At 40.2% G+C, this 18961-nt stretch overlaps 1 protein-coding gene across 1 annotated transcript in view; it reads right to left on the reverse strand.

Moving 5' to 3' along the window:
• The window catches only part of LOC103015928 (NACHT, LRR and PYD domains-containing protein 14), a 37427-nt gene extending 21566 nt beyond the window's left edge, over nucleotides 1-15861 (reverse strand). Inside the window, exons 1-2 of the mRNA XM_057553262.1 lie at nucleotides 15737-15861; nucleotides 7517-7586 (exon numbers count right to left, since the gene is read on the reverse strand). The gene's annotated coding sequence lies outside the window, so the exon portion shown is untranslated. The remainder of the gene's footprint in view (nucleotides 1-7516; nucleotides 7587-15736) is intronic.
• Between the last annotated feature and the right edge of the window lie 3100 nt (nucleotides 15862-18961).

Raw genomic sequence — 18961 nt, forward strand, 5'->3', positions numbered from 1 at the left:
GTGGGAAACACGACTCTGCTCTTAAAGGGCACATACAAAATCTCACATGTTGAGACCCAGGGTAAAAGCAGTAATTTGAAAGGAGCTCAGGTAATACCTAGTATCTGATCTTGGAAAGCCTCCCAGAGAGGCAGGAGGCAACTGGGACTCACCCATGGGACACAGACACTGATGGCAGCTGTTTGGGGAGTTCCTTCTACCACGAGGACACTGGTGCTGGCAAGAGCCATTTTGGAGTCCTTCCCCTAGCTCATTAGCACCAGGACCCAGCCCTGCCCACCAGCTGGTTGGCACCAGTCCTGGGGCACCCCAGACCAAGCAGCAACCACGTAGGGACACAGCTTCACCCACCAGCAAGCCGATAGAAGCCGTAGGCCCCCCTGAGCATCCCAGCTGGCCCAGGACCCAGCCCCCAGACCCCCACCAGTGGGCAGACACCAGTCCCTGGACCCTGCCTACCGGCGGGTGGACACACCAGCTCCAAGATGTCTTAGGCCCCTCAGCCAGCATCCCTGGAATCCAGCCTCAACCACCAGTGGGCCAGCATTGGCCCCAGAACCTGCCCTCATCTACCAGCTCTAGGACCCCCAGGCCACAGCCAGCCACCCCAAACCTGGCTCTGCCCATTAGTGGGTCAGTACTAGCCCTGGAACCCCTCAGAGCTCCACAGCCAGTCACCTCTGGACCTGGCTACACCCAGGGGTGCCAGGACAGACTGGTCCAGTCCTGGCACCCCTGTACTCCCAAAGCCAGCCACCTTGTAATCTGGCCCCACCGACCAACAGGTCAGCCCAGACTGTGCAGCCAGTCACACCACGCCCCAACCCCACCCAATAGCAGGTCAACACCAGCTCTGGGAACCCTGGGCCTGCAGCTGGCCACCCATGACCCAGCCCCACTCACCAGCGGGACAGCACCAGGTCAGGGAATCCCCAGGCCATGCAGCCAGCCGCTCCAGGACCAGCTCCACCAGCAGCCAGCAGCCTCTGCACTAGGCAGGGCCTAGCAACCAACCAGGCCAGGGGCCAGCCATGCCTACCTGTGTATCCACAGTAGGCATGTGGCCTGTTGCAGCCCTGCCACAACAGAAGGGCCCACGCAGCCCACACAGGGGTCACCACTAGAGCATACAGCTCTGTTGACCAGAGGGAAGTGTGCTGCTGGGCCTCATAGGTCATCTCCTAAATAAGGCTACTTCCCCAAGATTAGGAAGCACAACTCACCTACCTAATACATAGAAATAGACACAGAAACAACTACAAGAAAAAAACTGTAAAAAACACAAACACACGGAGGCTAAACAATATGCTACTAAACAACCAATGGGTCAATGAAGAAATCAAAGAGGAAATAAAAAAATACCTAGAGACAAACGAAAATGAAACCATGATGATCTAAAACCTATGGGATGCAGCAAAAGCAGTTCTAAGAGGGAAGTTTCTAGCAATACAATCTTAACTCAGGAAATAAGAAAAATCACAAATAAACAACCTAACCTTACACCTAAAGCAACTAGAGAAAGAAGAACAAAAAAAACCCAAAGTTAGTAGAAGGAAAGAAATCATAAAATCAGAGCAGAAATAAATGAAATAGAAATGAAGAAAACAATAGCAAAGATCAATGAAACTAAAAGCTGGTTCTTTGAAAAGATAAACAAAACTGATAAACTTTTAGCCAGACTCATCAAGAAAAACAGGGAGAGGGCTCAAATCAATAAAATTAGAAATGAAAAAGGAGAAGTTAACAATGGACTCCACAGAAATACAAAGAATAAGAGACTACCATGAGCAACTATATGCCAATAAAATGCACAACCTGGAAGAAATGGGCAAATTCTTAGAAAGGTACAATCTCCCAAGACTGAACCAGGAATAAATAGAAAATATGAACAGACCAATCACAAGTACTGAAATTGAAACTGTGATTAAAAAACTCCCAACAAACAGAAGTTCAGGACCAGAGAGCTTCACAGGAGAACTCTATCAAACATTTAGAAAAGAGTTAACACCTATCCTTCTGAAACTATTCCAAAAAATTGCAGAGGAAGGAATACTCCCAAACTCATTCTATGAGGCCACAATCACCCTCTTACCAAAACCAGACAAAGATATCACGAAAAAAGAGAATTACAGACCAATATCACTGATGAACACAGACGCAAAAGTCCTCAACAAAACACTAGTAATCCAAATTCAACAACACATTAAAAGGATCATACACCATGATCAAGTGGGATTTATCCCCAAGGAGAGTTCAGTATCTGCAAATCAATCAATGTGATTCACCACATTAACAAATTAAATAATACAAATCATACGATCACTTCAATAGATGACAAAAAAGCTTCTGACAAAATGCACATCCATTTAGGATAAAAACTCTCCAGAAAGTGGAGATGACCATACTACCCAAGGCAACCTACGGATTCAATGCAATCCCAATCAAAATACCAATGGCATTTTTCACTGAACCAGAACAATCTAAAATTTGTATGGAAACACAAAAACCCAAATAGCAAAAACAATCTTGAAAAAGAACAACAAAGCTGGAGGTATCACAATCCCTGACTTCAGACTATACTACAGTAATCAAAACAGTATAGTACTAACACAGAAACAGACACACAGAACAATGGAACAGAAAAGAGAGCCCAGAAATGAACCCATACTTATATGGTCAATTAATCTACAACAAAGGAAATATGAATATATAACTGAGAAAAGAGAGTCTATTCAATAAACGGTTTTGGGAAAAGTAGACAGCTGTCATGCAAAAGACTACTTTCTCACACCATATACAAAAATAAACTCAAAATGGATTAAAGACTTAAATGCAATGCAAGCAACCTAAATGTCCATCGACAAAGGAATGGATAAAGAAGGTGTGGTACATATATACAATGGAATATTACTCAGCCATAAAAAAGAATGAAACAATGTCATTTGCAGCAACATGGATGGACCTAGACATTGCCATACTGAGTGAAGTAAGTCAGACACAGAAAAACAAATATTATATGATATCGCTTATATGTGGAATCTAAAAAAATGGTAAAAATGAACTTATTTATAAAACAGAAATAGAGTCACAGATGTAGAAAACAAACTTATGGTTACCAGGGGGGAAAGGGTGGGGGAGAGATAAATTGGAAGATTGGGGTTGACATATACACACTACTGTATATAAAATAGAAAACTAATAAGGACCTACTGTAGAGCACAGGGAACTCAACCTATATGGGAAAAGAATCTAAAAAAGAGTGGATATATGTATATGTATAACTGAATCACTTTGCTGTACAGTAGAAACTAACACAACATTTTAAATCAACTATACTCCAATAAAAATTTTTTAAAAACGACTTAAGTGTTAAGACCTAAAACCATAAAACTTCTGGAAGAAAACATAGGCAGTATGCTCTTTGACACTCGTCTTAGCAATATTATTTTGGATATGCCTCCTCAGGCAAGGGAAATGAAAGCAAAAGTAAACAAATAGGACTACATCTAACTAAAAAGCTTTTGCATTTGAGGGTATTATGCTAAGTGAAATAAGTCACACAGAGAAAGATATAATATCACTTATATGTGGAATCTAAAAAAAATGCAACAAACTAATGAATATAACAAAAAAGAAGCAGACTCACAGATATAGAGAACAAACTAGTGGTTACCAGTTGGGGGGGAGGGGCACTATAGGGGTATGGGATTAAGAGGTACAAACTATTACATATAAAATAAGCTACAAGGATATATTGTACAACACGGGGAAGATAGCCAATATTGTATAATAACCATAAATGGAGAATTCTTTAAAAAAATTATGAATCGTTATATTGTACACCTGTGACTTATATAATATTGTATATCAACTATACTTCAATAAATAAATAAATAAATAAAAAGCTTTTGCACAGTGAAACTATCAACAAAACAAAAAGGCCATCTACTGAATGGGAGAAGATATTTGCAAATACTATATCCATTAATGGGTTAATATCCAAACTATACAAAGAGCTCATACAACTCAACATTTTAAAAAACCCTGGTGGCACAGTGGTTAAGAATTCGCCTGCCAATGCAGGGAACACAGGTTCGAGCCCTGGTCCGGGAAGATCCCACACGCGGCGGAGCAACTAAGCCCGTGCGCCGCAACTACTGAGCCTGCGCTCTAGAGCCCACAAGCCACAACTATTGAGCCCAAGTGCCACAACTACTGAAGCCTGCGCGCCTAGAGCCCATGCTCTGCAACAAGAGAAGCCACCTAATGAGAAGCCCGCGCACTGCAACGAAGAGTAGCCGCCTCTCGCCGCAACTAGAGAAAAGCCCACGCGCAGCAACAAAGACCCGACGCAGCCAAAAAAATAAAAATAAATAAATTTATTAAAAAAAAAACCCTATTGAAAAATGGGCAGAGGACCTGAATAGACATTTTTCCAAAGATGACTTCAGATGGGCAACAGGCACATGAAAAGATTCTCAACATCACTAATCGTCAGAAAAATACAAATCAAAATCACAATAAGATATCACTCTACATCTGTCACAATGGCTATTATCAAAAAGACAACAAATAACAGGTGTTGGTGAGGATATGGAGAAAATGGATCCCTCGGGCACTGTTGGTGGGAATGTAAGTAGGTACAGCCAGTATGGAAAACAGTAAGAAGGTTCCTCAAAAAATTGAAAACAGAACTACCATACCATACAGTAATTCTACTCCTGGGTATTTAGCCAAAGAAAAATAAAAACACTAATTCAAAAAGATATATGCACCCTTATGTTTATTGTAGCATTATTTACAATAGCCAAGATATGGAAGCAACCTAAGTGCCCCTCAACAGATGAACAGATAAAGAAACTGTGGTATATATACACAATGGAATATTAGCCATAAAAAGGAATGAAATCTTGCCATTTGTGACAACATGGGTGGACCTAGAGGGTGTTATGCTAAGTGAAGAAGTCAGACAGAGAAAGACAAATACTGTACAGTTCACTTATATGTGGAATCTAAAAAACAAATGAAAAAACATAATGAAACAGAAACAGAGTCATCGATACAGAGAAAAACAGGTGGTTGCCAGAGGGCTGGGAGATGGGAGGAATTTAGAAATAGGTGAGGGAGAGGTACAAACTAAAAAAGAAAAGAAAGAAAGAAATGAACATTGAAGCATAGCCTGAAGAATATTTTAAAGAAAAGAAAAAAATTCCCAAGTGTCCAAGTAGAATGAAAATATAGTTTCATCTTTTCCTAGTTCAGTCTGATTCCTTCTTTAGAGCTCAGTTTAAATGTCACTATCTCTGGGAAGACTCCTCTGAACTCCAAATATAGATAGTTCTCTCTTTTGTACATTCTCAGAACACAGTTTATTTTTCATTCACAGCACATATCTCAAGCTGGAATTACTTTAATTTTTAAAGCATATAATTCTTTTCTTTGTTCTACTAGGGCATTCAGTGCAAACATCTAACAAAGTTCATATCCTACTAAATTATGCTTAGTTCTCCCCCAGGGGAAGGTATGGTATTAGAAGTCAGATGCTCTTTCTTTTTATGGTATAATATCATACAGTGCTGTACTTTTAAAAAATTGGGATTATAAGGATGATCTTTACTTTCTTCATTATACTTTTATCTATCTTCCAAATTTTCCAAAGTAAATTTCTATGGAGGTAGAACCTTGGTTTCCTAAATTTACGGCCAGTTATACCACAAAAATAAGTTTCCTTATATTGTATCAGAAATTAAGGTCCAAGCAGGAACTTATCTTCAAAATCATTTAATACAATAAGAAATTTTTATTTATTAGTGCTTAGAATAAAGTAGGTTCTCAATTATTTCTTGAAAGAAATAATGTAGCCCATTAGAAAGCAGCATAGCTGAGCTAAGCTGGTCCAGTTTTCTTTGTATTATAATTCAATTTATATAAACTGGAATTCAGCCATATAGAATTCAAAACAAAGTAGGGGTACTGGAAATAGTATTGAACTAAGACTGAGAAAACCTGGTCCTAGAAATTACATTTTATGTAGACCATCCTGGAACTCAATTACAGCATCATTCCTTTTCTTTTTTAAATTAAATTAATTTTTTATACAGCAGGTTCTTATTAGTTATCTATTTTATACACATCAGTGTATACATGTCAATCCCAATCGCCCAATTCATCACACCACCACCACCCCCCCCTGCCATTTTCCCTCCTTGGTGTCCATACGTTTGTTCTCTACATCTGTGTCTCTATTTCTGCCTTGCAAACTGGTTCATCTGTGCCATTTTTCTAGATGCCACATATATGCATTAATACACGATATTTGTTTTTCTCTTTCTGACTTACTTCACTCTGTACGATAGTCTCTAGATCCATCCACGTCTTTACAAATGACCCAATTTCGTTCCTTTTTATGGCTGAGTAATATTCCATTGTATATATGTACATCTTCTTTATCTATTCGTCTGTCGATGGGCATTTAGATTGCTTCCATGACCTGGCTATTGTAAATAGTGCTGCAGTGAACATTGGGGTGCATGTGTCTTTTTGAATTATGGTTTTCTCTGCGTGTATGCCCAGCAGTGGGATTGCTGGGTCATATGGTAATTCTACTTTTAGTTTTTTAAGGAACCTCCATACTGTTCTCCATAGTGGCTGTATCAATTTACATTCCCACCAACAGTGCAAGAGGGTTCCCTTTTCTCCACACCCTCTCCAGCATTTGTTGTTTGTAGATTTTCTGATAATGCCCATTCTAACTGGTGTGAGGTAATACCTCACTGTAGTTTTGATTTGCATTAATTTGATCTGATTTGATTTGATTTGCTCTAATAATTAATGATGTTGAGCAGCTTTTCATGTGCTTTTTGGCCATCTGTATGTCTTCTTTGAAGAAATGTCTATTTAGGTATTCTGCCCATTTTTTGATTGGGTTGTTTGCTTTTTAATATTGAGTTGCATGAGCTGTTTATATAAAGATTTTTCTTTTGATGTGGACCATTTTTAAAGTCTTTACTGAATTTGTTACAATATTGCTTCCATGTTATGTTTTGGTTTTTTTGTCCCCAAGGCATGTGGGATCTTAGCTCCCCGACCAGGGATCAGACCCACACCTGCTGCATTGGAAGGCAAAGTCTTAACCACTGGACTACCAGGGAAGTCCCTACAACATCATTTCTAATGGAAGAGAGGAGATGCAAAAAGCCAAATAATCCCTGTCAACTCAGGGACTCTTCAGTCTATAAAACAATATATCAAGATACCTTTGTTCATCAGACTGTCAATTTTTGACTGGCCACTTCCAAATACTGCTCTTTTGAGGCTTTGAATTAACATGGTCCTGTTTCTGACTTTGTCCAGAGAGCCAGTTTTGTCAACTCTTTTTGAACAATAATCACAGAACAGGTGGGCTATTGCAAGAAGTTAACAAGGGTTGAACAAAGGTCCCCTGGGAGATAACTTTCCCCCATCATGCTTCAAAAGCTCAAACCTCCCAAATCTGACAAAAAGCCCATCTACTTACCCAGCACTGCTTCCTGATCACCTTGTACCTCTCTGGCCCCAGTGTCCTCTGGTCTCAGTCTGGACTGTCCCTGCAACAGGTTCCAAAAGGATCGTGAGATTTACAAAAAACAAGGAGAATTTGGTGATGGCCAGAACAGGGGCCAGAATTTTCCTCAGTGGTCCAATTCTATGATCATCTGGGTTTAAGAAACTAGAGCCAACAAAGCCTCAGACTCCACCAGCTTAGCTGAGGGTGAAGTGATGTGGTGTGAACAACACTGAAGCATGATACCTCTTGCCATGCTTCCCACCCTGTAACTCTAATGCAAGTAGTCTAGTCTAAGCCTAAGTTTCCTTGACTGTACTGACCTCACAGGGATATGGTGAGGCTCAAAAGAAATAATGGATATACATTTTGGAGCTCTAAAGCCTTGTATATGAATAAGGAATTTTAGATGTCTACAGAATTTCACGCCTGGGAATGACTAAAAATACTGTTTTGCCTTATGTCCCTTAATAAGTTTTTGCCCATTCCTCATATTTCAGTAAAGATTTAAGGTCATATTTGAGTGTCCTCAAAATTTAGGCCAACCTAGGACTTTATTTGTAGTTTAGGCAAAGGAGCACTAGATGGGGCAACTCTTTTCACGCAATTCCTTTAATCATTCTAATTGGTACAAGATGGATGAATTACCCCCAATTAAGGAGCCAGGCTGAATAACAGTACTCAGAACCCTCCAGCCTGTTTAGTGTTCCTCAAATGATCCAACGTACTTGAGCACCAAGGAGCTTGTGTCCCAAAGAATGGTTTAATCCCCAAGTCCTTCTCATAGAATCAATGGGCTCCAGGAACCACTTCCTTCTTCCCACCCGCAGATGTGAGTCCAGCATCACTCACAGCTGATCTCTGCGTTTGCTCTCTCACACAGATCCTTCAGGTTCATCTTGCCAAAGATTTTGAGAGCCACCTCCCAGGCCTGCTCTCCTGGATAACACTTGTTCATCAAGTTAGCCAAATCCTCCCGCTTGGCCGTCTTCACTTCAGACCAGGGTATCCTGCAGGATCCAGGTTCCGAAGTCTCATTCTTTAGGAGTGACTTGAATCTATTTAATTCCTCTTTGTTTAGCTCCTCCAAATACAGTAGCAGCCCAAAATCAGAAAAGAAGGAGGAAGATGACAAGTCTGTCATCTTGTCCATGGATCAATATTCAAGCTTCAGTGGGGAAAAAATAATCAAAAGAACGTGGACTAAATGGGGTCTATGGAAAAGTAAGTTTAGAAAATGAAATACCTCTAAAAACATAGATTAATTCAACAAACCTGTGTTGAATCCCACTGTATCAGGCTCAGTACTGACTTCCTGTCCACTGTAAACATTTTCTATCAAAAAAACATTCTTCTAATATAGACCCATCTATGTTTCTTCCACCTTCCCAAGAGTTACTCCCAGTCCCACACTTACGAGCTGTAAGAAATAAAGAAAGGCAACCCATCTCTCATTACTCTTCTGCAAAGCAAAGATGTCAGAACCAATCTCAGAGGACTGTGGTATGGATTAAATAAGGTAGAGTTCATATATCAACTGGCTCAGAACAGGCTCCTACTAAGTATTGGCAAATTTCTTCATTCTCTCTCTCCCCCACCAACACCCAACATACATCTCAGCCTATAAAACGTTGTTATTGTACCCCCATCGTTACTCTTGAAGCACATTTGTCACCATTGGCATATATCACCATTTACCTCTTGTCGTGTCATCTCTGGTCACAAATCCATACTAGTCCCTGAAGATCTGCGTTCTTAGCTCACAAGCTACTTTCACATCCACTCCCCAACACCACAATTATTCTGGGTGATCTCAAAGTTAAAGCCCTTCCCAAACAGCATTCTCGCCCACCTCAACCCCCATGACCTCATTCCAGTCCAGCATTTCACTCTGATGCTCTTACTCAGACTTTATCAGCAGCAGCTACCCAAACTCTGCAGAGTCCCTTAAATTAATTAAACCCTTCAACTAATACCTTCCAGTTAATTGAGCAGTTTCACGCCCTCACTCCCATGGTGACTGTTCTTCAAATGCTATCAAATCCTAGTCTTTTGAGCCCTCTGTTTTCCTCTTATTTATCAGCCATCTTAAGAGCCTTATTCAGTTTCTTATTTAGCACGGTTACTGCAGTCAATCATTTAAACCGTGTCTTCAAGTTCCTCATCTCCTCTTCAGTGATTTGCCTTAAGGGACAGAGCTAGTAAGTGGTACAGCTAGAACTCAACCTAGATCTTTCTCCAACCCCCTCTCCTTTCCAGCCTTTCATATGCCACCCCCTAATCTTGCCAATGGGATTGGATAAGATTGATGGGACAAGTAAAAATGTACAGAGGGAGATTTTACTTCTTAAACAGAAGGCGAATTATCTGAAAATTATAAAGTAAATCAGGACTTTCTCCTACAGTAACCGGTGAGCTATCGGCTGTTTTAGGGTTTTGTTTGTTTTGACTGCACTGCAGAAATAATCTAGATTATAGATTAGGATCTGACCAAAACAGGTTCCATAGTAATTTTTTTTTTAAAGAAGCAAAAAGGAGAAAATTTGAGGAAACTTCAAAGGAACACTGAAATTCCTCCAGAACATACAAAATACAGTAGGTGAGGGAAAATGTGATATGTGATGTACAGTTATCACTGCATGGGAGCCTATCTTTTCCTTCTTCTTTCCTGTAACAAAAGAAGGTGGCTCTAGCCCCTTTTCTATGGCTCATTCCTTCACCCCTGAATCTCATTAGAGTCAGGAATTATTAAGGGACTTAATCCATCAGAAATCTCTCTTCACTTCTCTACCCTCAACTTCTCCCTGTCCTCTAAGTCCTTCTCATTAGCATTTAAACACGCCCAAGTCCACTTTAGTCTTCTACGAATGTTTCCTTCACTTCACATCCCCTTCATCTTCAGAGTCAAACGTCCTCACAGTCTTCTATACTTTATGTATTATACCTCCTCAGTCCCCTGCAACCTAACTGTTGCTACCACAATTCCACTGAGATAGCTCAGACCAATGACCACCCTTTTGTAAAACCCACTAGGTAGGCGTTTTAAAATTCAATTTTCGTATCTGTAAGCAGGACAAATAACAGTACCGACCTCCGCAAGGATTGGAAGATAACACATGCACCTAATTTACAGGGCGCCATACGTATACTACTACTATTTTAACAATGCCTTAATTGTTGATACTTTGTCCCCCCTTGGCTCTCATAATATCCCATACTTCCTTCATTTTCCTCCTGCCTTTCTAGGTGAAACTTTGAGCAGAGATCTGTAACTTCTGAACCCTGCTGGGCTTCTACTATATGATATCTACAACTCTGACAGAGAGTACAATATACTTTGGCTTCCTTCCCAAAGGTTTTATGCTGTTCTTGAAGGAATTTGTTTTTTTAAAAAATTTTGTGGTCTTCCTTTGTTTACATTTTTGGGATAGAGGAAAACAGATGTTGTCTGGTGTGGCTCTTCTTCTGCGACGGCATTCATAAATTCCAAAATGTTCTGAACTAAAATGGGAACCCGTGGCCTAAGAGGATCTATTTCAATTTGCAAATTTATTGATGTAAAATTTTACCACCTATAATAATGAAAGGATATTTGTTCAAAATAAATTATTCACTCAGCACATATTAATAATTACCATATTTGTTGAGGATCTACTGTGACAGGGTCTTTATGAGAATTTTCTCTAGTCCCGAAAGTTTGGTTTTATCCACATTTTACAGATACAGGGACTCAGAAATTAAGAAGCTTGCCCAGGTTACAGAGTTGACAAGGAGCTTATCAGACTACAAAATTCATTCTCTTTCTACTAGGTACCACTTGCCTTCTAATTTCACTTTATTTTCCCAGACACTGGGAATTCAGATTTAATGAAATCTGTGTGGCTATGCTCTGATATCTGACCCCGTGCTGAACACCGGGCTAGGGGAAAGGGAAGACCTCTAAATATATAATGGCAGTCTTCTGAGCTCTAGCAGTTCCAGAACACAAAGGAAGGAGGAATTCTTTTCCATAGAGGGTAGAGACGAGAAGGTCTTGGAGAAGTTACATTTTATCTAGGAAACAGGATATTCCCACCCTTTTCATACATTCCTGTCTGATTTCCTTTCTTGGGCCACTGTAATCTCCTATAGCAGTTTCTCAACCTCACCACTATTAACACTTTTTGCCAGATAATTTATTTGGGGGATACTGTAAGTGCATAGTATAATGTTCAGCAGCCTTCTTGGCCTCTACCCACTATATGCCGTTACGACCCTCAATCTCCCACAGTTGTGACAAACAAAATGTCTTCAGACATTGCCAGATGTTCACAGGGCAGCAAATTGCCCCAGTTGAAACCAGTTCCAAAGCCTTACCCTCTACTGCTTCGTACACAACTCATCAGCCCTTCTCTATGACATTACCATAACAAATCAAAGAAACAGAGTAGATAGCTCAGAAAAAGGCATTCCCATGAGATTGTAATGTATGATAGAAGAAACATCATAATTGGGAAGGGAAGCATTCAGTGTAGATTATTAGGACAACGTGTAAACCATTCAGACAAAAATTAGTATCCTCAGAATAAATCTCAGATACATAAATCAGTACATTGTTAATACTTCAAACAAGAGGGGGGAAAAGCAGAGCATATTCATTACACCTTAGAAAAGGAGGAACTTACCAGCTTGGGCACAATAAGGGAAATGATCAAGAATCAGGATGAATATCAGGAGATATATTGTTAACTATGTTGAAATTAAAACTTCTTGTCCATAGGAATTCAAACACAAAAGGTAAACTGAAAACAGCAAATGTTTTTAGGAAATTTGACAAATAACGAGTTGAAGTTTAAATTAGTAAAACCACTTTAGAACTGTTGGCATTAACTAGTAAAATTGGAGATGTGCACCCAGACCCAGATCTTGGTTTCTAATACCATTCTCCAATAAGAGGAATGAGGGCTCCTTGGAGAAACTGCTGATTCTAGAGCTGGGGCTGGGAGTATACAAACTGAGTCTAAAGCTTCTTGTTATGCCAGAAAGTAAGGAAAAGAAAAGGATGAGGTAGGTCAAAAAGATACAAGAACCAACCCAAAAGAGCTCCCAATGGCAAAAGTAAGTAATGTAGTATTATAACCTAAAGTATAAAGCAAATGTTCATAAGTCCGTACTGATACAAATGACTGAATGAATAAATTAATGGGGGGAAAGAGACAAATCTTACTTACAGAAGAATTCCAAATACTTTATGTAGCTATTCCTTCCTCCAGGAGGTGGATCTTAACCCCAGCCCACGCCCACCCAGGAGTGTGGATCATTCTTAGTGATTTGCTAAGTGGAGAAACCTGACACTCTGCCCTAGCCTGCTGATCAAGGTTAATATCATCAACCATAAGTCACTGTTGACAGTGTGTACCACTGATGTGATTTGATGAGAATAGCATATAACCACTGTGATATTCTTCCCCCAAATCCATAATCCCAGTCTAACCACGAGGAAAATTTTAGACAAACCTAAATGAAATGCTACAAAATACCTGGCCAGTAACTCTCAAAAATGTCCAGGTCATCAAAAAAAAGGAACGACTGAGAAACTGTCACAGACCAGAGGAAACTAAGGAGACAAGATGCCTAAAAGTATTGATAATATGGTATCCTAGAAAGGATCCAAGGGCAGAAAGAGAACTAGGAAAAAAAAATAGTGAAATCTGAACTAAGTGTGAATTAATAGTTTTAATTAATTGCTTTAGTTGTTACAAATATACTACAGTAATACAAGATGTTAAAAATAGGGGAAATTGGGTAATGGGTGCACAAGAACTCTTTTTTCTGTAAATCTAAAACTATTCTAAAATAAAATGGTTGTTTTTAAATTGGATTTATGCATGCACTATGGCCTAGCAATTACAGTCCTCAGAATATATTATACCTAACAGAAATGTGTGTGTGCAGGTATATGCCAAGAGACATACAAAAATAGCCATAACAGCATTGTCTGTAATTCCTAAGCACTGGAAAAGATCCAAGAGCAAACCTATAGTAGAACCAATAAATAAACTGGTAAATTCATAGAATGAAATCCTATGGGGCAATGAAAATATATGATCTGTAGTTACATGCCACTAGAATGAATCACACAAACATAATCAGTGAAAGAAGTCAAACCCCAAAAGATTATATACCATATAATTCCATTTATAAAAATATCAGAACTAAAAAATAGAAAACTAAACTGGTATACTGTTTATGTATGTATGTGTAAGTGTTAAAGCCATATTTTTAAAATGGGCTGGGGTAAGGAAGTAACTACCATAAAAATCGGTTTAGTGTTACCTCTGCAGGGAGGGAGGGACTTGTAATCAGGAAGCTTCCCCTGGGCTCTTGGGCACTCTATAGCAATGGTAATATGTTAGTATAGTGTAGTACGGTAATAGTAATCTTCTATTCCTTGACCTGGTGATGGTTTACATGGATGATCACTGGGTTATCGTTCACTAAGATGCACATTTATGTTTAATGCAGTCTTCTATATGAGTTACAGTCCCCTCTAAAATATGGTTTTAAAAAGGTTCATATCACCAAAAGACATAATACAAATATATTAGAAAAGCACTGAAATAAAATTATTGTAAATAACCTTTTCAGACAGGGGGAAAATGGCTAACAAGTAGTTCAGAAAATGTTCAAACTTAAGCAGATACCAAAACTAACACAAACCAGGTGATATCGCTCCACGCTTATTAAAATGGCAAAAATAAACTTTAAGAAACAATACCGTATGACGATGAGAATGGAAGGAAGCAGATATTGTTAGTGTAAATGTTAATTTGTACACTCTTGGAAAGCTGCAGGTTTCACAGCTCTGGAGAACTTTAAAAATATGCATGACTGTTCAATCAGTAACTTCTCTATGGGAAATTATCCAATGGAAAGAATTCCAAATACAGAAAAGAAAGTTTTGTGCATAATAGAATAGTAAATAATTGTCAGCAAATTAAAATTTAATGATGATTAGTGAAATAAATGCATAAAAATATGGCACGCACTTGATTTCTCAGCCATTAAAATGATCTCGTCATACAGCAATATGCAACACATGCATGGTTAAAAGCAAATGGTAGGAGCATTAAGGATTACAACTAAGGAACTGAAACCTCTGCATAAAAAATGGATGAAATATATCAAAGTATTAACCACTGTTGTGTTTTGGGTTTAGGACAATTTGTAACAACTTTCTTTAATCAGAATACATTACTTCAATACGTGGAAAAATAAAAAGGTGAGAGAGGCAATATCAATTTGTCAAATCTCAAAGAGATAATGAATGTCTGCCAACTGTACTTGAATATGGAGGGTGGGAGCTCAGTGGAAACCTCTGTGAAGAGAGCAATTTTAGGTCTCTGCTGGGGGAGAAGGAGTGGGAGTGATAAAGCCTCACTATTATGGGTAGAGGGTGACTGATGCAGGGCGCAAATATGCGCTATTCTTTTTTTTAGAACTTTGTTAGAAGAGGAATGAGAGAAATTGGTAGCGAGGAGCACAGAGACTGCAAAGTTTTAGGCTAGCGGTTTTGTCTTCAGTCGGGCGAGGGGGTTGGAGGCGTCACAGGGTGGAGGAATAACGGCGGAGCCCAGGTGGAGGGAAGATTCTGGGATTGAAGGATAAACACCTGCTCCGGGCAGAGGGGAGAGAACCGTGCCTGAATTCATCAGAACTCTTGACAGTGGGGATAATCATACCACCTGACATCAGGAGAGTTAAGAAACGGGCATTGCCCGCGAGTTAAAGGCTACACTAGGTCTTCACCCAAACTGCACTCATTACCCACGTGGGTACCCCGGTCCCGGGCTTCCCGCCTCCCCAGGTGCAGCGGACTGGAACCTGGGAAGTGGCCTCTCCCGCCCGGTCACCGCCGGCGCCCTCTAGCCAGCACCGTTCTCCACCCCCGGGGTCCTAGCAGCTCTCCTCTTGGGCCTCGGGCCGAGTTTGCCTGCCCTTTCTTGTCTTCCACACAGAATCCGGGCGCTGGCAAGACGCTCAAGGGATTTAACTTTGTATTTTAGAGCAGGCAAAATACACGCAGCGAAGAGGACGGTCATTACATACCTGGGGTCACACGGTGGGCATTGGTGGCGAAGGTTCAATTCCAGCGCTGAAAGCCACGAACTCAAGAGGGAAAGGAAAGAGGGAAGGGAAGGGCTCAAGAGTTACCTGCTGTCTGATGCGAAAGGGGAACTCGCTCTTTGACTCTTTACGCCAAAACTCCCTCCTGCGCTTCAAGCCGAGCAAACGCGCGCAGAGTGCTGTGTGGGCCGCCCGGGATTCTTGGACCCTCACAGCCCCGCCCAGAGAGTGTCTCTTCCCATTGGCTCACGGGGCAAGGGGCTGTTCCCACTCTCCCGCTCCCGGCCTGCGTCTTAGACCCGCGTTACCACGCCCTGCTCCTAGGAAAAGATACACTGTTCATTCATTATAGGACGTTCTGTGCGCAGCACACCTTGGGGCACGCAGCCTCCTTTTCCCCATAACCAGTAGCATGTGGGGAAGAGAGAGTCTGGGAGTTGGACCCTAGCTATGGATGACCTTTCCCAGACAGGCTGACTTATAATAAGCTGCGTCCCCTTATTCATCCATCCAATAATCCCTATAGCTGTTGAGCACCCACTTCGTGCCTGACACTTTTCTGGGCCTTCTCTAGCAGGGAACAAAACATTCAAAATTTTGCTGCCGCCCCCCGCCCCCAGACCCCCACACCTCCCATGGAGCTTACATTCTACTGAAGGAGTAGAGATAACCAACTGCAGTGTATCAGATGGTGATCATCGCTAAGGAGGAAAACTGTGGGTAAGGGACCTAGTGTTTGGGGGTGGGCGCTAGGAGGTGGGTCCTATTTCTCTTTGGGTGGAAAAGGAAGACACTCTGCGAAGGTGACATTTGCAGAAAGTGAGGGCATGAGCGATGCAGATATCCTGGAGATGGAGCATTCCAGGGGGAGGAAATATCAAGTGCAGAGGCCCTCGGGCAAGAGTCTGCCTGATAGACATGAGGAACATTTGAGTAAATCAAGCGTCATGGTCTTCATGACCCTGTGTTGACATATAGATAGTGGAATTTCATCCAAATCCCAAATCTCTTGTGTGAATTTATGGCCTTGGCCCCTCAAAGTTGGCTTAGACTCTAATAAATCCAGCAGCTTCAGCAATTAGAATCGTCTAACTCTCAGATGAGAGACCTCAGATTAAATGGGCAAATGTGTGTCCTCTTAGGATGGGGATTACCCATTCTAAAGACCCTTTTTTTTTTTCCTCTTGACCTAGCAAGATTTGGGAGATTGTGGAGTTGTCCATAGCCTCATTTAAGGTAACACTTCTCCAGCTGGAATCTTCACGGAGAGCTTTAAACCTTATTGGCAGAGTAGGAGTCAGCATTCATTGTCATTAAGTAAATGTCCACTCTAGGCAGCAGATACTAAGGGAGCAGGCCTGCTAGTTGGCAAGATGGATCCAACAACCTCAATCACTCAGAAGTCAGAGCCTTAGATTGTAAACATTCATATAAAAACTAATTCAAAAGGATAACCAACAGTGTGAGGGTGAGAGAAAACAAAGTACACTCTCTTGGTTTGGCTCCAGCCTACTATATGGATTGGTTATATAATAGCTCTTCAAGTAATGTGCTAAATATTTTATGCACAAGTCCATACAGCTTAAGAGAAGCTATGAATGTTAGAGGTTTTGCATCTGAAACCATTTCTAACATGCTCATAAAAAACCATGAAATAGAACACATTTATTTCACAAAAAAATTAAAAACTGAGGAGACTATTAAAGAAACGAAGTTTTAGAAACTGAGGGTCCCAGAACTGTACCTTAGTAAAAATGAATTAGACACTTTCATTTTTATTTTATTTACATATATCTGACAATACTTGATTTTATGTGAATGCTTACGTTTTATAATATGCATTTTAGGGCAATCTTTTTGTTTCTTTTTGACTTAGCTCTCCCACTAAAAAAACTCCTGTGAAGAACATGTTTGCCCTTTATTGCATCATTATTTAAAAAATTCTGTTTTGCCTTTTCTCTATTACTTTTGGTAAAATTTAATTTTCCATGCCTTCTTTCCTTTTTTTTCTTAGTATATGTGCTGCTGAAGCAAGCACCATGCCTTTTTTCCTTGAAAAGCTAAATAATAAAATTGAAATGCAAGTCTTATTAATTAACAACTACTAGGGAAAGGCATTTCTGAAAAAATTTATAGATGTCTCCACAAGCCCTTGCAACTGGAAGGAGAGACACCATTCTTCTTCATAAAACTAATCTAACAAGGTGAAAAGTGGAAATCAGTAATAGAATATCCATCTTGTTTTGCTGTGCAATAAGGAGATCTGCATAGATATTCATAATGCTACCATCTTGTTCTATTTCTGCTAATATTGCACTTGAAAGTGTTAGTTGTACGGAGTACTCCTATAAGATACCTGGACTTTTGAAAGTATTGCAATGCCTTGTGAAAGTAACTTTTAACATCTAACATGAATTCTGAGTGATTGTGGTCCTTGTTCTTCTGATAATAATATTATAAATGATATCTCTGTGTTACTAGAAGGTAAAATGCTTGGAGGTTTGTCAAATAAGAAAGCTTGTGATTTCCCTTATCTCCCACAAGCACAGAGGTAAAAGTCATGAAATTCCTTTTTTACTAAGAGTCTGAGAGACTCATAGGCCCTCAATTTTCTTCCTATCTTTACTCACAGTGATCTCTCCCAATAAATGAACCACATGAAGTACATCAACTATCTGGAATGTATCCTTTTGCATTTTTTCTCCATGCTTGTATAATTATACTCACAATAACATACACAAACACACACACACACACACACACACTGAGTTACACAATTTGAATTATATTTTGTTTTTTGCATCCTGAATTCCTCACCCAACAAATAATTTTGTGCGTTGGCTATTAATGCTCTCTCCCCAGCCCACTTCACTCCACCAAATAGAATGGCTCCATACTCCATAGTGGATAAAGATTTTTATCCATTTAGTTCACTGTGTATCCCCAGCACCTAGAACAGTGGACGAGTCCATCCACACCTCATGAATGTAAGACGGGACTGATGTGGAAACAAATATGACAAGTTGAAAGAAAAACAATTAGGCCAGAATGGCTAATACGGCAAAAGGGAGCAGAATAATGAAATATGGAGTCAGAGAGGTAGGGAATTAGATGAGAAAAGTATGGCCCTATATGTAGGGCCATATAGGTCACTGTGAGAACTTTGGCTTTCACTTAGGAATAAGCTAGGGAGCCAAGTAAGGGTTTTGAGCAAAGTGAATAATCACAATTATGTTTTGAGAGAATCATCCAGGATCCTCATGAAGGGGATTGGAGTAGCAATAGCAGAAGCGAGGGACCAGTTAATAGGCT

Source organism: Balaenoptera acutorostrata, chromosome 9, assembly GCF_949987535.1.
Source record: "Balaenoptera acutorostrata chromosome 9, mBalAcu1.1, whole genome shotgun sequence".
NCBI lineage: Eukaryota > Metazoa > Chordata > Mammalia > Artiodactyla > Balaenopteridae > Balaenoptera > Balaenoptera acutorostrata.